A 24,845-nucleotide genomic window follows, 5' to 3' on the forward strand; every position below is an offset into this window, starting at 1 on the left:
CTGAAATAAAAAAAAATATTGAAATTGAGCTAAAACAAACAGCCATTTTTCTCCACGTTTTACTCTGTAACTTTTTCTGTGATGTCAGATTTTTTAAAGCAATATACCGCTACGTTTTCTGGACTCTTCTGGTTCTGGGGATATATAGGGCTTGTAGGTTCATCAAGATCCCTAGGTACGCAGAGCCAATAAATTAACTGCACCTTACAATGGGTTTTCATTCTATACCGGGTATACAGCAATTAATTTGCTGAAATACAAAGAGTGAAAAATAGGTATCAAGAAAACCTTTGTATTTCCAAAATGGGCATATGATAAGGAGTTGAGAAGCAGTGGTTATTTGCACATCTCTGAATTCCAGGGTACCCATACTAGCATGTGAATTACAGGCCATGTCTCAAATAGATGTCTTTTTTACACACTGTCTTACATTTGGAAGAAAAAATGTACAGAAAGACAAGGGGCAATAACACTTGTTTTGCTATTCTGTGTTCCCCCAAGTCTCCCGATAAAAATTGTACCTCACTTGCATGGGTAGGCCCAATGCTCGTGACAGGAAATGGAACATGGACACATCACATTTTTACATTGATAATCTGACGTCTTTTTTGCAAAGTGCCTAGCTGTAGATTTTGGCCTCTAGTTCAGCTGGCACCTAGGGAAACCTACCAAATCCACGATGGGAAGACTTGCGGGCCTCTCAGCAGGATCTGCTACCCAGAATCCCTTGCAAACCTCAAAATTTGGCCAAAAAAAACTTTTTCCTCAAATTTCAGTGACAGAAAGTTCTGGAATCTGAGAGAAGCCACAAATTCCTTCCAACCAGCGTTCCCCCAAGTCTTCCGATAACAATGGTACCTCACTTGTGTGGGTAGGCCTAGTGCCTGCGAAAGGAAATGCCCCAAAACACCATGTGGACACATCAAAATGATCAAATACAAAACTAACTGTTTTTGCGGGGGAGTAAGGGGCACCTGTGTTTTTGGTACCAGGCTCAGCAGCCATATAGGGAAACCTACCAAACCCAAACATTTCTGAAAACTAGACACCCGAGGGACTCCAGGGAGGTGTGACTTGCATTGATCCCCCAGTGTTTTCTTACCCAGAATCCTTTGCAAACCTCAGAATGTGGTTAAAAAACACTTTTTCCTCACATTTCGGTGACAGAATGTTCAGGAACCTGAGAGGAGCCACAAATTTCCTTCCACCCAGCGTTCCCCGAAGTCTCCCAATAAAAGTGATGCCTCACTTGTGTGGGTGGCCCAGGTGCCTGCAACAGAAAAAGGCCAAAAACTTGTAGAGATTGAGGGGATAGCACAGCAAGTTGATAAACACGTTTTTTTCTTTTATACATCTTTAGGCTGACTCTGCTTTGGGGACCCACACAAGTGAGGTATCATTTTACTTGGGAGACTAAGGGGAACGCTGGGTGGTAGGAAATTGGTGCCGGAGCGGTGATTCCACAAAGAAAAGTGAGGAAAATATGTTTTTTTAAGCAAATTTTGAGGTTTGCAGAGGAGTCTGGGTAAGAAAATGTTGGGGGATCCAGGCAAACCACACCTCCCTGGACTCCTTGGGGTGTCTAGTTTAAAAATATGTCTGGGTTTGGTAGGTTTCCAAAGATGAATGCCACACCCGGGACCAAAAACATAGGTACCTCCTCCCCCTCAAAACACAGGTAGTTTTGCAATAGATCATTTTGATGTGTCAACGTACTTCTGTGATGTTCCAAACACTAAGATTGTGAAAAGAAACACACTTAGGTTATGTTCAAAAGACCCCTCACCCACCAACCAAGTTGGTGGCATGCTTCATCACCGGGGTCCCACCGGAGACACCTAGGCCCTCATTACAACCCTGGCGGTCGGTGTTAAGGACCCCGAACTACACATCCTGCCCATGCTGCTCTTTCTCCTTCTGTATCAGGAGCAGGACAGACGCCGTCGACGACCACGGTGAGTACTACACCTACAACACAGAGGAGGGTGGGAGGGAAAAGAGAGTGACACACACACGCAACACGCAATACCCCCACCCCCACCCTCACCCACAACACCATACACACAAATACATGCAGCAACATTTTATATACAACCCCTCACCCGCTGGAAGAACGCAAGGACAAAAAGAAATGATTGTAACAAGTGTAACCAATAAAAATCAGATAGTGCAATTTCAAAAATCAGTATATACAAATATGTACACCTACTACACAAGTCCGGATAGTGTTCCAATCATTGTCCGTGGACCAGTGGTCCCAAAATTAATGGGCGAAGCCCACACAAGATACCTGACTCGAAATGGAGAGAACACCGCAGGGGCATCAGATCGAAATGAAACAGGCACCTCAGGGGGAAGGGGAGGGAGGGCACCTCAGCCGGATGAACGCACGACGCCACTGCTGCACGAGGTGGCTCCATGCCCACTGCTGTATCCTGGGGAGTGCAAAGCCACAGTCTCTCAAGTCTTTCCAGTGGGTGGTTTGCCCACTGCTTTATCCTGGGGAGTGCAAAGCCACAGTCTCACAAGTCTTTCCAGTGGGTAGTTTGACCACTACTTTCTCCTGGGGAGTGCAAAGCCACAGTCTCTCAGGTCTCTTCAGTGGGTGGTTTGCCCACTGCTTTATCCTGGGGAGTGCAAAGCCACAGTCTCTCAAGTCTCTTCAGTGGGTGGTTTGCCCACTGCTTTATCCTGGAGAGTGCAAAGCCACAGTCTCTCAAGTGGATAACAGTCTCCACTGGTTCTGGAGGGGGATTTGTTCCCAGAGTGCTTCATCCTGCCAAGGACCGAGGTAGTGGGTGTGAATCTCCACTGGTTCTGGAGGGGGCTTGGTACCCAGAGTGCTTCATCCTGCCAAGGACTGAGATAGTGGAGGTGAATCTCCACTGGTTCTGGAGGGGGCTTGGTGCCCAGAGTGCTTCACAAGCAGTGTGGCTGGTCCCATTACCTCACATGGGTGTGTGTGCCGCGAGATTGCCTAGGAACAGGTAGCATGATACGCCATGGAGGCAGAGACATACCTCACCCTGCTGCGGCTTTGCCTGACACCTGCAGGTGCAAACAGTGATGAGTCATGCCTCATGGAAGCTGGGCAGGGTCCAGGAAGTCTCCTCCAGTCTCGGACGTCTGCCCACTGGGGATGACAGCCATGTCAGCTGTGGTGGCACTGTGTGAGCACGCTGGTGGTGGTGGTGGCGGTGCTTGCGGCGGTGTCTGTGGCAGAGATGCTGGCGGTGCTGCATGTGTCAGCACCTGTTGAGGGACACAGCAGGACGTCTCCTGCAGCCTCGGACGGCTGCCCACTGGGGATGATGCTGGGGACTGTTGCTGGGGCAGCAGACGTGCAGGTGGCGGTGCTGGTGGCGGTGCAGGTGGCTGTGCTGGTGGCGGTGCAGGCAGCGGTGTCCACTGCCGTACAGGTTGGTGTAGAGGTCGACAGAAGGGGTGTCTCTAGTCCCTCAGTCGGAGCCGCCGTGCCCTGTCCTGACCTGCTCTTCGGCTTGTGTCCCTTCCCCACCTTTGATGTTGCCGCAGGTGTCTTGCCACTGTCCCCTTTTGGTTTGGAGGAGCTCTTGGTGGCTGGTAGGTGTGGCTTCTCCCTCTGGGATGTGGGCACCTTCTTCACCTTGGCAGGTGGCGGACTGTCCTTGGCCTCACTAGGTGGCACACTGGCAGCCCTGATGGGTGGCGCACTCGATGAGCCCGCAGTTGCTGGCACCACTGTGCCTGGAGATTTGGTGGCTGAGGTGCTGGGCTGGGACCTGGAAACCCTGGCCCTAGAGGAAGGCCAGGGGGGGAGGTGAAGGGAAGAGGTCAAAGTTAGCCAGGAAAAGTTTTTTAGACACACTGGGACGGGAAGATGGAGGGGGTTTGGGAGTGGAGGAAGAGGTAGTGGTTGTAGGAGGTGTACGTTTGTTGAATTTGTGTGAAGGTGCATGGCTGTTGGGTGGGTGTGTGCCTGCGTTTGTGTACTTTGGGAGGAGGGCTCACAGACACTCTGGGAGAGGACACTGGGGATGTGTGAATGGTAGTGGGGGTGGTGATTGCACGTGAGCGGTGTGTGGTGATGGGCGTGCTGGTGATGGAGGTAGTGGATGAAGATGTAGTGCATGCAGGTGTGAGTGGAGACGAGACAGGGAGGGAGGAGGAGGACATGGAAGAGGGGGACACAGTGGAGGCAGTGGATGTTGCTGTGTCTGCATGGGTATGGTGCTTGTGTGAGTGCCTCTGGGATGTGTGGTGCTTATGTTTGCCATGTCCACTCTTGTGTGTTGATGAGTGTGCATGCTGGTCTTATGGTGTTTTTGGGATAGGCTGAGCTACAGGGGATTGGGTCTAGGTGGAGGAAGTTGGAGGGGGGAGGCTGGACACAGGAACAATGGCTGCCTTCAGTGCTGAGGCCAGAGCCTCAAATGCTCTCTGTTGGGCCGCCTGCCCAGAATGAATGCCCTCCAGGTATGCATTTGTTTGTTACAAAGGCCTCTCAACACCCTGGATGGCATTCAAAATGGTAGATTGCCCAACAGTGAGGGATCTCAGGAGGTCAGTAGCCTCCTCACTGAGGGCAGCAGGGCTGACTGGGGCAGGGGCTGAGGTGCCTGGGGCGAAGGAGATGCCCACCCTCCTGGGTGAGCGGGCACAGGACACACGCTGAGGGGCTGCTGGGAGGGCTGTGCTGGTAGGGTCGGTGGCGGCTGTACCTGTTGATGCGGTGGGCACAGAGGTGCCTGCCACCGCAAGAGAGCTCCCATCAGAGGAGGAGTCACTGTCGCTGGTGTATGCTCCTGTCCCCATCGTGGAGCTCCCCTCGCCCTCCGTCCCAATGGTGCCTTCAGACTCCGTTACTTCTCCCTCCAGGGCCATGTGGGATGCAGCTCCCTCCTGCTCCGGTGCCACTGCTCCTCTGCCAGATGGTCTAATGCATGCAAGAACAGTGTGACAAAACAAAAAGGGGGAGGAAAGACAGAAGAAACACATGTTCAGTGCATGCAACACCACTACCGTTGGCGGACACAACACACAGGGAGCAGCCCTAAGCCATGCACTAACAGTTCTTAAGAAATTCACATGCCCATGAGGGACGATGCCTAATCCCAATTGCTGCACACCTGGAACCCACAGGAGCCTGACTAGGTGTTGATGGCTATTACCAGTAGTGCGGTTGGAGAGCCACAGAGCCTGCCTAACAAGGCACCTACCCTACCAAGTTCGCCCTGGCCTAGGGGAACCCACAGCCCACTTACCCCAGCCAGACACCTAGTAAAGCACGCAGAGTCAGCTGAATGAGAGTCTACTCACCCCCTTGTGGCTGCTGTGATGCCCTCAAGCGCCCATCCAACTCCGGATAGGCCACCGCCAGGATCCAGTACATAAGGGGGGTCATGGTGCGACGGGCACCCCTTCCACGTCAGGAGGCCATCCCCAGCTGGGCCTCTGCCGTCTTGCTCCAGCGGCGCAGGTCCTCCCATCTTTTCCGGCAGTGGGTGCTCCGTCTATGGTAGACCCCCAGGGTCCGGACGTCCTAGGCGATGGCACGCCAAATACCCTTCTTCTGGTGGGCGCTGACCTAGAGGAAAAGTGAAGTTAGAATGGATGTTAATATCCCGTACATTTCATCTCACGCATTGCCAAACACCTCCCGCCCTGGCCCAGACATACATACACACACACTATCCTGACATACTGGCCTGTCCCCCTCCCCACCCTCTTCCATCCACGACACTCCATACAGTCATGTGCCATCCACCATGCTCACAGTGTACTCACCTGTTTGTCTGGAGGACTGTACAGTTGCGTGTACTGGGGGAGGACCCCATCCACCAGTTTGTCCAACTCCTCTGAAGTGAAGGCAGAGGCCCTTTCCCCAGACACTGTAGCCATCGTCGCTTCCAGACACAGGTCACAGCAGCACTTGCAGTGTAGGTCCTCTCCTGTTGAAGATCAGGTATCAAGTGAGGGAACATTTAGAAAAGGACAGCCATGTCCACTGCGGTGCGTACCGTCACTGCCCGAGTACATAGTCATTGGCTCATGGGACCCATAGGGCACAATGTTAACCAATGCTGAATTGCGCCGCGGTCTTCGACGGCCTACCGCGACGGTGTACAACGCCAGCGCAGTTACCTCATTTCTGCTTGTCCCACCTTACAGGTCCGGCAGCTGCCATTTCAGGGGGCTACATGCCAGGCAAAAAAACTGCATCACACCTATTTAGGCCTGGAATACGGACAGATAAAGGCACATTGCGAATTTCTAATGTTTTAGCAAATAACACATTGTGATACCTAAGTGTTGGATGACCCTCTGCTCACTTTTCTCCTCCATAGGGCACGTCTGCTTGGGCCGGTGGTGATATGGCGGCAGCCTCCGGTGTACAGACCCCTGGTGGACCTGTCGACAATGGAAGAGAGACACATCATTATCACTTACAGACTTGATCGTGCAACAATCCAGGAACTGGGCGCCCAGTTGGAGCCAGACCTGATGTCAGCTATCCGCCAACCCACTGGAATACCTCCTCTAGTGCAGGTTCTGTCTGTACTCCATTTCCTGGCCAGTGGGTCTTTTCAAACAACATTGGCCATGGCTTCAGGGATGTCCCAGCCAATGTTCTCTAACGTGTTGTCCAGAGTGTTGTCTGCCCTACTGAAGAACATGCGCAGCTACATCGTTTTCCCTCAAGTGGAGGATTTGCCAACAGTGAAAGGTGACTTCTATGCCCTGGGACATATCGCCAACATCATTGGTGCCATTGATGGTACACATGTGGCATTTGTCTCCCCACCCCCGCAGGACTGAACAGGTGTACAGAAACCGCAAAAGCTACCATTCTATGAATGTGCAGATGGTGTTTTTGGCAGACCAGTACATCTCCCATGTGAATGCCAAGTATCCTGGCTCATGCATGACGCTTACATTTGGAGGAATAGCAGCATCCCTTATGTGATGGGGCAACTGCAGAGGCACCATGTGTGGCTAATAGGTGAGCCTAAAGTCCCCACACAGTTTAATTTGGGGTCTGGGTATGGGAGATTTCCTAAGGGTTGGAGTATGTCTAACAGTTGTCCCTCGATATTTGCAGATGATTCTGGTTACTCCAACCTGTCATGGCTACTGACCCCAGTGAGGAATCCCAGGACAAGGGCAGAGGAACGCTACAATGAGGCACATGGGCGAACTAGGGGGATTATAGAACGCACCTTTGGCCTCCTGAAGGCCAGATTCCGGTGCCTCCATCTTACAGGTGGCTCCCTATACTACTCACCGAAGAAGGTGTGCCAGATAATCGTGGCCTGCTGTACGTTGCACAACCTGGCTTTGCGACTCCAGGTGCGTTTTCTGCAGGAGGATGGGTCTGATGGTGGTCTTGTGGCAGCTGTGGAGCCTGTGGACAGTGAAGAAGAGGAGGCAGAAGAAGAAGATGAAGACAAACGAAACAACATCATCATGCAATACTTCCAGTGAGACACAGGTAAGAAGATGGAATTGCTTCCCACATCTCATACTATTGTTGGAGCAAGCATAAGTCTGCCATTTTCACTCTGTGTATGGACCCTGACTTGTTACTTTTCCTTTCCATTTCACAGATCTGGGTCCCAATTTGTGCCCTCTGCTATGTTTACTCCTGGCCTACAGCTGTGTTACATTGGTATGTGAACAAGTACATTGGCATTGCTATATTCAAGAGGTTTTGCAATTACACATTTGTGAAAGCACAGACTGACTCCAGATTGTTTTGTGATTCAGGGGTGTTTATTTCTGTGCAAACAAGTGGAGGGGCTTGTGACATGGGCTGGGGTGATGGTGGAGGAATGTCCTTGGCAGAGTCAAGTCTATTTGTATCACAGGTGCATTGTCCAATGGGGCATAGGAAGTGGAGCAATGGCAGTTTAAGGTGGAGAGGGTGCAAAGTGGGACAGATGGGTGACATTCAGGGGGGTCTTGTGTCCAGGCGGGGGTCTTGGCAATGTTCTTTGTCTTGTTCCTGGATCTCAGGGACCATTTGCGGGCTGGTTCTCATTTTGCAGGGGGTGGGGTGCTGGGTGCGTGGTGTTCCTGTGGCGGTGCCTCCTGTCCACTAGCACCAGCAGAGGTGGAGGACTGTTCATCATCCAGGCTAGTGTGAAGGGCCTGTTGGTGTGCCACTGTGTCCCTCATGGTGTTGACAAGGTCTGCCAGCACCCCTGCAGTGGTGACCAGGGTGGTGTTAATAGACTTCAAGTCCTCCCTGATCCCCAGGTAGTGTTCCTCCTGCAGCCGCTGGGTCTCCTGAAACTTGGCCAGTACCGTTGCCATTGTCTCCTGGGAATGATGGTAAGCTCCCATGATGTTGGAGAGGGCCTCGTGGAGAGTGGGTTCCCTGGGCCTGTCCTCCCCCTGTCACACAGCAGTCCTCCCAGTTTCCCTGTTTTCCTGAGCCTCTGTCCCCTGAACCGTGTGCCCACTGCCACTGCCCCCAGGTCCCTGATTGTCTTGGGTTAGTGGGTTTGCCTGGGTTCCCTGTAGTGGTGGACACACTGCTGATTGACGTGTCCTGGAGACAAAGGGATGGGCCCGCTGGGTGGGTGCTGTGCTGGTGTTTCCTGAGGGGGGAGGCTCTGTGGTGGCTTGTGCCAGTGTCAGGGGAACAGACTGTCCTGAGGTCCCTGATGGGCCAGGCTGGTCATCTTGATCCAGTTGTGCAGAGCTGCTGTCATCTGGGTCTCTTCTGTGGGGTGACTGGACATGTCTGGTACCTCCTGTCCGGTGACATTGGGTTGGGGTCCTGCAGGGGTGTAAAGGCATGATTATTGCATCTGTGTGTGCCATCATGTGCAATGGGTAAGTGGCACTGTATTCCAGTGCTTGCATTCTTGTCTTGGTCCTTGTGTGATATTCGGGTTGGGGTCTGTGTGGGTATCTTTAGTGGACATGCTTTGGTGATGGGTGTCCATGCTTTGGTGTTGCATGCAGGGCTTGGTGTTGGGATGGGTGGGTTGTGATAGTGGGGCATATGTGAGGTGTTGGAGTGATAGGGATAAGGGTGAGGGTGGGAGTTTGTGGTGGCATGCAGGTAGGGTGGGGGATATAATAGTGAAGCTTTGACTTACCAGAGTCGAGTCCTCCTGCTACTCCTGCGAGGCCCTCAGGATGCAGTATTACCAAGACCTGCTCCTCCCATGTTGTTAGTTGTGGGGGAGGAGGTGGGGGTCCACCGCCAGTCCTCTGTACAGCAATCTGGTGTCTGGAGACCACAGAACGCACCTTCCCCTGTAGGTCGTTCCACCTCTTCCTGATGTCATCCAGTGTTCTTGGATGCTGTCCCACTGCGTTGACCCTGTCGACGATTCTGCGCCATAGCTCCATCTTCCTTGCAATGGAGGTGTGCTGCACCTGTGATCCGAATAGCTGTGGCTGTACCCGGATGATGTCCTCCACCAAGACCCTGAGCTCCCCCTCAGAGAACCTGGGATGTCGTTGAGGTGCCATGATGTGGTGTGGGTGATGTGTGAGATGGTGTGTGTTGTGATGTGTGAGGGGATGTGTTGGTGTGTGTTGTTTGAGGTGCGTGGATGTTGTGTAAGTGATGGTGTTGTGTGTCTGTGGATGCTGGTGTTGTTGATGGTGGTGTCTCTCGGGCGTGGTATGAGAATTCTGGTAGTAAGGGTTTGTGGGTGATGTGGGTGTGTGTTTTATATTGCATTGGGTATGTGGGTGTGGTGTGTGTATGTGTATCAGGGGTGTGTATTTTGAATTGTCCAATGTGGTTGTGTTTTGTAAATGTGTGTGTATTTTGAGCGCGGCGCTGTGTACCGCCAATGGGATACCGCGGTTGAAAGACTGCCGTGTGGATTCGTGGGTCACGATAGTGTGGGCGTATTCCTGTTGGCGTGACGGTGTCGGTTTTGTTATCGCCAGTTTATCACTTACTGTCAACATCAGGGCAGTGCGCGCTCTACGGGCGACTAGAATGCAAAAACCTAACAATGTCAAGCTAACATAATTTATGCATTGTGCTGATATGATGTTGTTTAACCTTTTGCATTGCAGAGTTTAATCTTGAAGACTTATGTTCAGCATGCATATAAATACTGTTCACATGTAATGTGCTGCTGCAGGCTTTCAGACTGTGTCAGGGTGTGGTCCCTTTCCAGGGCATTCTAGAAGCTTTCCCTGCAGCATGCCTGGGTGTGGTTGGTGGGCTGGGCTAAGACTCTATAAAAGGGAGCCAGCCCAGCTCCACGTGCTCACTATTCAGAGGTCCCGGTGCAGAGCAGCAGTAGCTTTCTGAGCTCCTGTTCTGGTGGCCTACTTTGATCTTCCAGGCCTCTGCCCTTCATTTACATTGGTGATCCTTGATCAGGGTGGTAAGATGGAGGTCAGGCTGGGCCCCCGATCCCGTTTTCGAAGACATCCGAGTTCTTGGGCCTAATTTTCATATTGAGAGATTTTACTTTGTGTGTGTGTGTGAATGTGCTCTGGGTTTTTCTGGCATTTACACGTTAACATTCGAATCGGCAAGACGCGCAATTCGTTTCTCGTGATTTAACCCTTGATATTCATTGTGCGCTACCATTTCTTGGCAGTTTCATGGTGGCATTCGAATCGGCAAGACGCGCGATTCGTTTCTCGTGCTTTAACCCTTGATATTCATTGTGCGCTACCATTTCTTGGCAGTTACATGGTGGCATTCGAATCGGCAAGACGCGCAATTCATTTCTCGTGTGTAATTCATGTTATTCATTGTACGTTATAATTTCCTGACATTCATATGGTGACATTCGAATTGGCAAGTCGCACGATTCCTTTCCTTGTGTCTAATTCATGATATTCATTGTGTGTTACCACTTCATGGCATTTACTTGGTGACCTTTGAATCGGAAAGACGCGCAATTAATTTCTTGTGCCTAACTAATGTTATCTAGTGTGCACAATCATTTCATGGCATTTATAAACCTTTGTGGAAATCTGCAATGTGCGCATTTCATGTTCCTGCATTTTAAGAAAACTAAAGTGTTAGAATTCTAGATGTTATATTGTATGTGCATAATAAGTCCCTCTAGTACAATTCATATAATGTTATAGAAACCTTTCAGATTATTTCCTGGTCCTCATGCAGAGACTATTCTTGAATTTGAAAGTGTAATGCTAGAAGGTTCTGTTATTTCTAATCCATGTGTAACGTTTAATTGAGTGGTTCATTAGAAAATGGTGCTAATCTTTCTTGACTACCTCACAGGTATCCAGACATCTTGAGGCCTAGTTATTTAAGTTCATGCTTAAGTTATCCATGTTTCCAATATGACAATGCTTAGAGTCATAGCCTAGTAATGATTAATATGGTATAAACTTGATATTGTGTGTTTTAACCTTTTGCTTCCTACAGGTCTCCTTCCCAGCTGTTCCCTTCCTAATCGCCTTTTCCCCACTTGGACTCTCTTAGACTCTGTGACAATTCTAATCAGAGTACTGGAGCTGTCTTGTGGTGGAAGTGTTGGGAACGTGCAATGACCCAGAGGATCTGGTGACTCTGACAGAATAGTGAGCCCACAAATTATTATCCTCCTGGTTTGTGTATGTTCTCAACATGGCCACACTGGACGAGCTAGTCAAGGCTATCACTCAGCTCCAAGCAGAGGTGGTATCATCAAAAGATTTCGCAACTAGCCTAGCTGAGAGAGTGAGTCAGTTACAGGATAAGGTAGAGAAGAAGGAACAAAATCCCACAGGTGTGTCTTGGCTAGGTCCTTCTTCTCAGACTTCTGGAGGTAATCCGACAAACATTTCCCTCAATGTTCCTTCAGCCTTTCCATTAGCTCCCCCAGAACGCTTCTCAGGCGACCCCTTGAAAGCGCAATCTTTCCTGGTTCAAGTGGAATTACACTTCACCTGCAGACCACATACTTTCCCCGATACCCAGTCCAAAGTAGCTTTCTTGTTGTCATATCTGTCTGGAGATGCAGCTACCTGGGCTATTCCTCTTGTGCGTAAAGATAGTCCCCTGCTGTACAACTGGCGAAATTTTTTTGCGAGTTTGAGCGAGTTTTCGATCGTAGAACTGTAACACTGTCAGCAGATCGTGAATTATTAGACTTACAATAAGGGAATCAGGACTTAGGGGGTCATTCCGACCTTGGCGGGCGGCTACTGCCGCCCGCCAAGCGGAAACCGCCATGCGGCCGCACTCACGCGGCCCCCATTCCGACATTCCCGCTGGGCCGGCGGACGCAAACCAAGTTTGCGCCTGCCGGCCCAGCGGGAATGAGGCCGCAACACAGGAGCCGGCTCCGAATGGAGCCGGCGGTGTTGCGGCCGTGCGACGGGTGCAGTTGCACCCATCGCGCTTTTCACTGTCTGCTATGCAGGCAGTGAAAAGCTGGCCGGGGCCCTGTTAGGGGGCCCCTGGACACCCCTTACCGCCAGCCTCTTCCTGGCGGTGAAAACCGCCAGAAACAGGCTGGTGGTAAGGAGGTCATAATCCCCAGGGCAGCGCTGCTTGCAGCGCTGCCCTGGCGGATTATCCCAGCCGGGGCAAAAACGGCGGAAAACCACCGGCCCTGGCGGAGCAACCGCGGCTTTACCGCCGCAGTCAGAATAGGGAAGAAAGCACCGCCAGCCTGTTGGCGGTGCTTTCAGTCATTATAGCCCTGGCGGTCTCGGACCGCCAGGGTCAGAATGACCCCCTTTGTGTCATATTTAGCCAACTTTAATCAGCTGGTTGCCGAGACATCCTGGCCTGAAGAAAAACAAGCGGCCTTGTTCTACAAGGGACTCAGAGGAGCTAAAAGATATCCTAGCTCAAATAGACCCGCAACCTACAGACTGTCAAGAATTGATAAACCTTGTCTTGAGGCTTGATCATCGTTTAACAGAACTAAAAGAAACATACAAAAAGACTGAAAAATATTCCTGGCGTGTTCACGATAATAGAGACTCAAGAACTCCGAAAGAAAGAACGCCGGAACCGATGGAAATTGGAACCATCAGGAGACCTTTGACCAAAGATGAAAAGGGCCTACGTAGAGAGAATGGACAGTGTCTCTACTGTGGGCGCAAGGGTAATTTTGCCAAAGAATGTCCAATCAAACCAAAGAGCAAACGAGGTCCAGTCAGAAGGTTGCAGCCAATGCACAAGTCGAGTCGGAAAACTAAAGCACCCAAGATGCAGAGAAGGGTTGCTCTTGGGTGTCACCGTGGACCCTTCACAATCTAGACATCTCAAACTGGGAATAAGAGTTCAGGTAAAGAAAAAGACCTATTTCAAGAAGGCTCTAGTCAATTCTGGGGCTACCGGGAACTTTGTAGACACCCAATTGGTTTGTGCATGGGGGATCCCATGTATTGAAAAAAAGACCCCAGAAATCATCCAGGCAGTCGATGGAAAACTTTTGACTGGAGGTCCGGTAACTCTTCAGACTGTCCCCTTGTCAGTGATTTGTGAAGAATAGAATCAAAGAAAGAAACATAAAGAGAAACTCATCCTTGACGTGATCCATGCTCCCCAGCAATCCTTGGCTTACCATGGTTAACTCATCACAATCCATAGATTAATTGGGCAGAACGAAAGGTTGTGTTCTCATCTGCGCTATTTAAAGAACAATGCCTCCAAAAGTTTCAAGTATCAAAAGTTTGCAACTCTTACATAGCCACTGCAGCGGAGAAAGAAGTTAAATTGCCCAAACAGTATTCATCTTACGAAGATGTATTTGATGAGAAAAAAGCAGAGAACTTACCTCCTCATAGATCTTATGACTGCCAAATTGATCTAGTTCCAGGTGCGATACTTCCTAACTGTCGTGCATATGCCCTGTCAGAACATGAAAATCCACATTTACGAAAGTATCTAGATCAGTTCTTGGAGAATGGTTTCATTCACCCTTCCAAGTCTCCTGCAGCTTCTCCTTTGTTTTTTGTTCCGAAGGCGAATGGAGAACTTCGAACTTGTATCGACCATAGGTGTTTGAACAAAGTCACCATCAAGAATAAATATCCTTTGCCCCTAATTCCGGTCTTGCTGGAACAAGTAAAGAAAGCAAAAATCTACACGAAGCTTGATCTTCGAGGTGCTTATCATTTTGTCAGAATGAGAGAGGGCGACGAATGGAAAACAGTGTTCTAGACGAGATATGGCCTCTTTGAATACACCTTCATGCCTTTTGGTCTGTGTAATGCTCCACCAGCATTTCAATTTTTCTTGAATGACATTCTTAGAGAGTACCTCGACATCTTTGCCATAGTCTACATCGATGACATTTTGATCTACTCAGACAATGAAAATGAACATATCCAACATGCTAAGAAAATTCTTGCAGCCCTTCGAAAGCACCATTTATATTGCAAACTAACTAAGTGTGAGTTACCCCTCAAGGTATGGTGATGGCAGAAAAGAAAGTAAAGGCCGTATCTGATTGGCCCACCCCAAAGACTGTTCGTGATGTACAATGTTTCCTGGGGTTTGCAAATTTTTAACAGAGGTTCATAAATCATTTCTCCCAGACAGTGGCTCCAATCACTAAGTTATTGAGAAAGAAGGAGAAATTTGTATGGTCCCCACAAGCTGACCAAGCCTTTTCAACTTTGAAGGAAGCTTTCTCCACTGCCCCAGTCTTGACTCATCCTGACGCGGATCGACCCTTCATAGTGGAAGCTGATGCTTCAGATGTGGCAATAGGAGCAGTCTTGTCACAACGAAACAAGGACACTGGTCAACTTCATCCTGTAGCCTACATTTCTCGGAAGTTGAACGAAGCCGAACAGAACTCTGTCATTGCTGAAAAAGAGCTTCTGGCGATTCATGATGCCTTTAAAGAATGTAGACATCATTTGTTGGGTGCCAAATACACTGTCACACTATATACTGATCATCGCAATCTTCAGTTCATGAGTTCTGACAGACTTTTGACTCCTCTGCAATTACGCTGGATACTGTTTTTTGATGAATTTGATTTTGTGGTAACCTTCCAGCCTGGTAAAGACAATCGCAAAGCTGACGCCTTGTCCCACCAAGAGTCTACCACGTTGCCTGCAGTTCAAACCTCCTGTCAGGACCACAATAGCGCGTGGGAGCAGTTGTGCTAATGTGATAGCTAACATTGCCATGAAACCACACATTATATGTGGTAAAAGACATTCATTTCACACATCAGGCCATTGGTGGTATCATTGTGCTCGAACAGGGAAAAGTATTGAGCATCACCATCATGGAAGACTCTAGAACATAGGGGAAACTCCAAATCCCAGACTTCCCCTTTGATCCAATTATGTTTGGGTGTGGTCAGGCTATAAATACCTGCCACACCCGTTCAACCGACGCTTCCTATTCTGAGCGTCTAAAGAACGGCGGTTCCCGGTGAGCAGCTGACAGGATTCTGTTATTTGCAAGTGGCCGGCTCGCGGCGGTAAGGAATTTCCTTTCATATTCTGGACGAATAGCTAAACATAATTACCAGAGATCTGTTTTGTTTATTTAGCGAGCGGACGGCTCGCGGCGGTAAGGAATTTCCTTTTCAGATTCTAGACTAGCAGCTGAGTATAATTATCAGAGATCTGTTTGTTTATTTAGCGAGCGGACGGCTCACGGCGGTGAAGAATTTCCTTTGACACATTTGCACTTTGTGAATTCAGTGTTTATTCTTTGTTTCAAAAATGAAACGCTACGCGACTGTTTAATAACAGTGTGTCATTTGAATATTGATTTCTCTGGGAACTCTAAGGCAACAAATATTCTCTGGGGACATTTCTTTGAAAAGAAAGCTAAATGCTACTAATCGTTTCTTTTGTTTTTTAAAAGAGAAGATTGATAATGTTCAAAGGATCCTAAAGTGTTAGTTTTCATTTCATCATGCTATAAAAATGACATCGTGTTTTTTGTCTGCTAAAGGAAGGAGATTAATATTTGTGTTTTCTCATAATTGAGAATTATTGAGGAATTCTTGGTGTTGAGTTTCAATTCTATGCAAGAAGTTATTTTGGTGGAATAATTCAACTAAATGTTTAATTCTTAGTTTTTGGTACAAGGTGTGCTGCTGACTTTACTTCTAAAAACAAAAATTCTCTTAGGAATTAGCGAGATCATCAATAGTTAGTGGAATTTTCTAGTTAATGTCATTTTGTATATTTTAAATTAACCCATTCCTTTTCAGGTCTCCCTCCTTGCTGTTCCTTCCCGATTATTCCTTCCCCCAGCTGGGCCACTCGAAAGTTCAGCGCTATTACAGCATCTGACTTTGGTGTTGCCTGGAAGTGGGACCTTGTTCAGCATCGTCCAGATCCCGAGAACTTGGACCTCCTGACAGAATAGGAAGCCCACGAGTTTCTCTTCTCTTGATCTGCACGATTGCTGAAGAGATGGCTAATTTAGATTCAATAATGCAAGCATTAACACAATTACAGAAAGAGTTACAGGAATCTAGGAATGACACTGCAGCCTTAGTTAATAAAGTCACTCAATTACAAGCTAAGGTAGATGGTCCTGGAGGGACACCTTTACCACGGTTACCTCCCTCTCCCAACAATGTATCTGTGAATGTCCCTACGCAAATACCGTTGGCTGCTCCTGAAAGATTTTCTGGGGATGTTAACAAGGTTCAAATATTCCTTACTCAAGTGGAGTTACATTTCACTTGTCGTCCAGCTGCTTTCCCAGATCCACAGTCTAGGATTGCCTTTTTGATCTCTTAATTGTCAGGAGATGCAGCTAATTGGGCAGTTCCCCTGGTACGACAAGATAGTCCTTTATTGTACAATTGGCGTCGATTTGTGGACGAATTTGAAAAAGTGTTCGATCGACGAGCAGTTACTATGTCTGCTGATAAGGAACTATTGGAGCTAAAACAAGGGAACAAGGACCTTATTTCCTATCTCTCTCAATTTAATCGTTTGGTGGTTGAAACAGCTTGGCCCGAAGAAAAGAGAGCTGCACTCTATTATCAAGGTCTTAAGGAAGAATTAAAGGATGTGCTTGCTCAAATTGATCCTCAACCTAAAACATGTACAGATTTAATAAATCTAACTTTAAGACTTGATCATAGACTTTCTGAAAGAAAGGGAGATAAAAAAAGATCAGATCGCAGTACTTGGCGTCAAGACAAGTATCGTCCTGTTAGTTCCTCTACTTCCTCAGATGTTACTAATGAACAAATGGAAATTGGAACACTTAGACAACCTTTAACGAAAGAGGAAAAAGAACAAAGACGACGTCGAGGTTTGTGTTTATATTGTGGAAAGAAGGGACATTTCGTAAGGGATTGTTTGGCAAAACCTAAAAACAAAACTGATTCCTTTGTAAACAGTAAGAGTCAAGTTGCCTCTATAGAAAATAGTAAGGAAAACTAAGAAACCCAAGAGATGGAGAAGGGAATCCCTTGGGTATTCTTAAAATCCCTTCTGTACATTCTCGTTCAAGTCAACCGAATAGACATTTTCATATTTCAATACAGCTTTTGATAATGGATAAATGGCAAGAAACTCTTGCATTGATAGATTCAGGAGCTACTGGAAACTTTGTGGACTCTCAAACTGCAAATCGTTTACTTCTTGCATGTCAAAAGAAGAGAATACCAGAAAGTGTACAAGCTGTGGATGGCAGTGAACTCGCTGGGGGTCCAATCACTACTCATACCTCTCCAATTCAAATGAGATGTTGCAATTCTAATGGTAAGCACCATTTTGAACAAATACAGTTCGATGTCATCAAAGCCCCACAATCTGGCTTTTTTTTAGGTATGCCTTGGCTAAGGTTACATAACCCTCTTATGGATTGGAAAAAAAATACTGTGACATTCTCATCATCTCTCTGTTCAAGAGTTAGTATTTCTACTCAACCTTGTATTCAACAGATTGCTACTGCAGCAGAAAAAATAATAGATTTACCATCTCGATATGCCTCATTTGCAGACGTTTTTAATGAGCAAGCAGCTGGTACGTTACCACCCCATCGACCGTATGATTGCCAAATTGATTTGGTGCCAGGATCTGCGATCCCTAATTGTAGAATTTGTGCTCTTTCCGAAAAAGAAAATCAACATTTACGGGAATACCTTGATCAATGTTTAGCAAATAATTTAATTCGACCCTCACGTTCTCCAGCAGCTTCTCCTCTGTTCTTCGTTCCCAAAGCTAATGGAGATTTAAGACCGTGCATTGATTTTAGAGCTTTGAACAAGATTACTATAAAAAATAAATATCCTTTGCCCCTAATTCCCGTGTTATTGGATCAAGTCAAGGAAGCTGTCATATATACGAAACTTGACATTCGAGGGGCTTATCATTTGGTCCGCATACGAGAAGGAGATGAATGGAAAACAGCATTCAAAACTCGCTATGGCTTATTTGAATATCAAGTTATGCCCTTCGGTCTTTGCAATGCTCCTGCTGCATTTCAATATTTTCTTAACAATGTTTTAAGAGAATATCTAGATTTATTTGTCATTGTTTACATAGATGACATTTTAATCTATTCCAGTGCAAAAGAAGATCATGAAGAACATGTGCGGAAGGTACTACAAACTTTGTGAAAACATCATCTCTATTGTAAACTTAGCAAATGTGAGTTTCATATGGAAGAAGTAGAATTTTTGGGTGTTACCTTAACACCTAAAGGTATGCAAATGACCGAACGAAAGATTCAAGCTGTTAAAGATTGGCCCACACCTAAATCTGTCCGAGATGTTCAGTGTTTTCTGGGGTTTGCCAATTTTTATCGGCGTTTCATTGATCATTTTTCCCAGAAGGTAGCCCCCATTACAAGATTACTTCGCAAAAATACCCCTTTTCATTGGTCATCACAAACGGAAGAAGCATTCCAGATGTTAAAACAAGATTTTACCACGGCTCCCATTTTAGCACATCCACAGAGTTCAGATCCATTTATAGTGGAAGCAGATGCTTCTGACGTAGCCATTGGAGCCATTCTTTCACAAAGACATCCTACTACAGGACAATTACATCCTGTAGATTACATGTCTAAAAAACTTAACACAGCGGAACAAAATTATACTATTGCAGAAAAAGAACTATTGGCAATACGTGCAGCATTCAAAGAATGGAGACACTATCTTTCTGGAACAATCCTTCGAATCACAGTATATACCAATCATCGGAATTTACAATTTATGAGTTCAGCTCGAGTATTGACCCCTAGACAATTGCGGTGGATGTTATTTTTTGCTGAATTCGACTTTGTTGTTACTTTCAGACCAGGTAGTGATAATAGAAAAGCGGATGCTTTAACCAGACAAGATTCAACTTTAGTACATGAGAAACCTCAACCAATGTCAATCATTAATCCCTCTAAGGTTATATGCTTAATAGCTGCTGATGAATTTTTGGATTCTGTTCGTGCACATTTCAACAGTACGGAATGGTCAATCTGGTTGGAAAAGGGCACTGACTATTCAATACAACAAGGTTTACCATTTTATAAGTCAACCATTTGTTTACCCACAAAAGAGTTACAAAACACAGCTTTTCAATGGTTGCATACTCATCCAGTAGCAGGCCATCCAGGACCCCAAAAAACGCTTGAACTTCTGAAAAGATATTTTTGGTGGCCCACTTTGATTAAAGATGTCAAACAAATGATAGAATCATGTGATATTTGTGCCCGTTGTAAAAGTTCTCATGTGAAACCTAAGGGATTATTAATACCTTTGCCAACTCCTAATTCGCCATGGGAACATATTTCAATGGACTTTATCACAGGTCTCCCTGAAGTCAACCATGTAAACACGGTATTAGTAGTTATAGACAGTTTGACTAAATATGCACATTTTATTGCGTGCAAAGGACTTCCCACATCAAGTATCCTGGTCAATGTTATTCTACAAAATATTGTGCGGCTCCATGGTCTCCCAAAGGTTATACTATCTGACAGAGGCTCGCAGTTTTCGGCTCATTTCTGGCAGAAATGGTGTCATGCTTTACATATTGATTCCAATCTATCTACAAGTTATCATCCACAAACTGACGGCCAAACTGAAAGGTTAAATCAAACATTAAAACAATATCTGCGATGTTACACAGAAGAAGATCCCTCTTCTTGGCCTTCGCTTCTGTGGCTCGCTGAATTAGCATATAATAATTCTTGTCATTCCGCAACAAAAAACACTCCATTCTATGGTCTTTATGGTCAACATCCTCGTATTCTACCAGTTGATTTTCCAAGTTCTACAGACATGATGCCGGCAGTACAAGGAATGTTATCCCAGTTAAAAAAGATTCACTTACAACTTCAACAAAATCTTCAACAAGCCAAAATAAAATACAAACAACAATATGACAAGAAACATCAATCTGGTCCCGAATACAAGATAAAAGATATGGTCTGGTTATCTACAAAGAATTTGAATTTTAGAGACAAGAATGCATTTCATCCAAAATTAATTGGCCCGTTCGAAATTCTTCAACGTGTTAACCCAGTGACATACAAACTAAAATTACCCCCATCTTTGCGAATTCATCCTGTGTTCCACACCTCTTTGCTTAAACCTGCCATTACCAAGCATAGAACACGTCCACCTCCAATTCTTGTTCAAGATCAATGGGAATATGAAGTACAAGCCATTAGGGATTCTAGATTTAGGGGTAATTCCTTGTGGTATTTAATATCCTGGAAAGGATATGGTTCTGAGGAGGACCCTTGGAAACCTGCTTCACAAATTCATGCTCCACGTTTACTACGTCAATTTCATCTCCGTTACCCCAATAAACCAGGTCCGCGCCCATGTTCGGGGAGGGGATGTACTGTCAGGACCACGATAGCGCGTGGGCGCAGTTGTGCTAATGTGATAGCTAACATTGCCATGAAACCACACATTATATGTGGTAAAAGACATTCATTTCACAGATCAGGCCATTAGTGGTATCATTGTGCTCGAACAGGGAAAAGTATTGAGCATCACCATCATGGAAGACTCTAGAACATAGGGGAAATTCCAAATCCCAGACTTCCCCTTTGATCCAATTATGTTTGGGTGTGGTCAGGCTATAAATACCTGCCACACCCGTTCAACCGACGCTTCCTATTCTAAGCGTCTAAAGAACGGCGGTTCCCGGTGAGCAGCTGACAGGATTCTGTTATTTGCGAGCGGCCGGCTCGCGGCGGTAAGGAATTTCCTTTCAGATTCTGGACAAACAGCTGAACAGAATTTCCAGAGATCTGTTTTGTTTATTTAGCGAGCGGACGGCTTGCGGCGGTAAGGAATTTCCTTTTCAGATTCTAGACTAGCAGGTGAGTATAATTATCAGAGATCTGTTTGTTTATTTAGCGAGCGGACGGCTCGCGGCGGTGAAGAATTTCCTTTGACACATTTGCACTTTGTGAATTCAGTGTTTATTCTTTGTTTAAAAAATGAAACGCTACGTGACTGTAGTTTAATAACAGTGTGTCATTTGAATATCGATTTCTCTGGGAACTCTAAGGCAACAAATATTCTCTGGGGACATTTCTTTGAAAAGAAAGCTAAATGCTACTAATCGTTTCTTTTGTTTTTTAAAAGAGAAGATTGATAATGTTCAAAGGATCCTAAAGTGTTAGTTTTCATTTCATCATGCTATAAAAATTACATTGTGTTTTTTGTCTGTTAAAGGAAGGAGATTAATATTTGTGTTTTCTCATAATTGAGAATTATTGAGGAATTCTTGGTGTTGAGTTTCAATTCTATGCAAGAAGTTATTTTGGTGGAATAATTCAACTAAATGTTTAATTCTTAGTTTTTGGTACAAGGTGTGCTGCTGACTTGACTTCTAAAAACAAAAATTCTCTTAGGAATTAGCGAGATCATTGATAGTTTGTGGAATTTTCTAGTTAATGTCATTTTGTATATTTTAAATTAACCCATTCCTTTTCAGGTCTCCCTCCTGGCTGTTCCTTCCCGATTAACCCTTCCCCCGGCTGGGCCACTCGAAAGTTCAGCGCTATTACAGCATCTGACTTTGGTGTTGCCTGGAAGTGGGACCTTGTTCAGCATCGTGCAGATCCCGAGAACTTGGACCTCCTGACACCTCCAGAGCTATCATTGCTCCAGACAAAGTCCTATGTATCATAAAAACTGAAGATTTCTTTGAAGACATCCGCAATTCTTTCACTGTTGAGAAATGGCAGACATGGGCCCAAGCAAAACCCAAAAGGTCAATCAAGCAAGGATTACCTTTTCATGGCGCTCATTTGTTCGTGCCCACTACCAAACTTCGCAAGATAGTGTTTCATTGGTTCCATGTTATACCTACGGCAGGTCATCCAGGTACTCCTAAAACTCTTGAATTAATCCAACGCTATTTTTGGTGGCCTACCCTAACAAAAGATGTAAAAGTGATGGTAAACAACTGCAAAGTCTGTGCTCGCACTAAAACAAGTCATTCAAAACCGAAAGGGTTGTTGCATCCACTCCCAACTCCAAGTCATCCTTGGCAGCACATTTCTTTAGACTTTATTACCGGTCTCCCAGTGGTTCAACAACATTCAGTAATTATGGTGGTAGTAGATAGTCTCACGAAATATGGACATTTCATTGCCTGTAAGAAATTGTCCACCTCCAGTGAACTGGCAACTATTTTACTGAATAGAGTGGTTCGTTATCATAAACTGCCAAAAATGATCCTCTCCGATTGGAGGTCACAATTTGCCTCCAATTTCTGGAAGACATGGTGTAAAACACTCCAAGTGACATCTACACTCTCTACTAGCCACCATCCTCAAACAGATGGTCAAACAAAGAGACTAAATCAGACCTTGAAGCAATACCTATGTGCTTACGCTGAAAAAGCACTTCATTCTTGCACATCAATGCTCTGGTTAGCTGAGTTAGCCTACAATAACTCATTCCACACTTCTACTGGCGTTACACCTTTTTTGGCTTGTTTGGCTATCATCCTGACACCTTGCCCATCACAATCCCTCAAGAAATTTTTCTTACTCCAGCTGTGTCAGATACTATTCAATATTTGCATCAAACCCAGAAATTCGTTAAACAACATTTAGAAAAGGCCAAACAAAAATACAAAAAGCATTATGACAAGAAACATTGTGAGGGACCGCAGTATCAACCAGGTGACAAAGTGTGGCTTTCCACAAAACATATAGGGGGTCATTACAACCCTGGCGGTCGGTGTTAAAGCGGTGGTAAAACTGCCAACAGGCCGGCGGAAAACAAAATGAAATCACGACCGTGGCGGAAACCGCCAACATAGACAGCCACTTTAACACTCCGACCGCCACGGCAGTACAAACAAACACCGCAGTGGTTACCGCCAACAGAAAGGCGGAGGACAATGTACCGCCCACACTATTACAACCCACCTTTTCCGTGGCGGATTAATCGTGAACAAAAACACGGGGGAAACAGGACTTCGAAGGGAAAACGCTCACCTCTACACACCACACGAGGAATCAGGATGCCATAGAACCCAAGCTCCAGATTCTGCCAACTTTTATCTTCCTGCTCCTCTACCAGGGGCACGAACGCCGGCGGTGAAGACCACGGTAAGTACTGCACCTACGACACAGGGTAGGAGGGAGAGAAAAAACAGTGACACACACACACAACACACAACATCCCCACCCCCACCCTCACCCACTACAACACACACGCTAATACATATTGATACTTAACAGTTACGCCCCGCAACCGCCCCTGGAAGAATGCAAGGACAAAAGGAAATGAGTCGAATAATTGTAATATATTCAATTACATACATAAAAAATATTTACAAATATATACATTTATACCATACACAATTATATACACCAAGAACACAAGTCCAAGGGATTCCACCATCATAGTCCGTGGATCACTGGGCCCAAAAGGCATGGGCGAGGCCCACACTCAATACCCGAACAAGACGGAGAGAACACTGCAGGGGCATCAGTTAGAAATAAAACAGGCACCTCAGGGGGAAGGGAAGGGGGGCACCTCAGCCGGTTGAGTGCACAACGCCAGATCCACGAGGGGACTACATGCCCACAGTTCAATCCTGGTGAGTGCAAAGCCACAGTCTCACAAGTCTCTACAGTGGGTGGTTTGCCCACTGTTCAATCCTGGGGAGTGCAAAGCCACAGTTTCACAAGTCTCTACAGTGGGTGGTTTGCCCACTGTTCAATCCTGGGGAGTGCAAGCCACAGTCTCACAAGTCTCTACAGTGGGTGGTTTGCCCACTGCTTTATCCTGGGGAATGTAAAGCCACAGTATCACAAGTCTCTACAGTGGGTGGTTTGCCCACTTCTTTATCCTGGGGAGTGGAAAGCCACAGTCTCTCAAGTGGATGTCTTTCTCCACTGGTTCTGGAGGGGGCTTTGTGCCCAGAGTGCTTCATCCTGCCAAGGACAGAGGTAGTGGATGTAACTCTCCACTGGTCCTTGAGGGGGCTTTGTGCCCAGAGTGCTTCTTCCTGCCAAGGACAGAGGTAGTGGATGCCTTTCTCCAATGGTTCTGGAGGGGGCTTTGTGCCCAGAGTGCTTCATCCTGCCAAGGACTGAGGTAGTGGATGTGATACTCCACTGGTTCTGGAGGGGGCTTTGTGCCCAGAGTGTTTCATCCTGCCAAGGACTGAGGTAGAAGATGTGATACTCCACTAGTTCTGGAGGGGGATTTGTGCCCAGAGTGCTGCATCCTGCCTGTGGCGGACTCAGTAGCGTCGTAATCATTGGCGCTCACTGGCCTGCGGTGCTGCTGGCGGGGAGTCCTGGGCAGCGGTTCAGCTGGTGGGGGTGTCCTGGGCAGTGGTTCAGCTGCTGGCGGTCCTGTCTTGGGCAGCGGTTCAGCTGCTGGCGGTCCTGTCTTGGGCAGCGGTTCAGCTGCTGGCGGTCTTGTCCTGGCCTGCGGTGCTACTGGCGGCGGTGTCCTGGGCAGCGGTTCAGCTGGCGGTCCTGT

The sequence above is a fragment of the Pleurodeles waltl genome, chromosome 8 (genome assembly GCF_031143425.1).
Source record: "Pleurodeles waltl isolate 20211129_DDA chromosome 8, aPleWal1.hap1.20221129, whole genome shotgun sequence".
NCBI lineage: Eukaryota > Metazoa > Chordata > Amphibia > Caudata > Salamandridae > Pleurodeles > Pleurodeles waltl.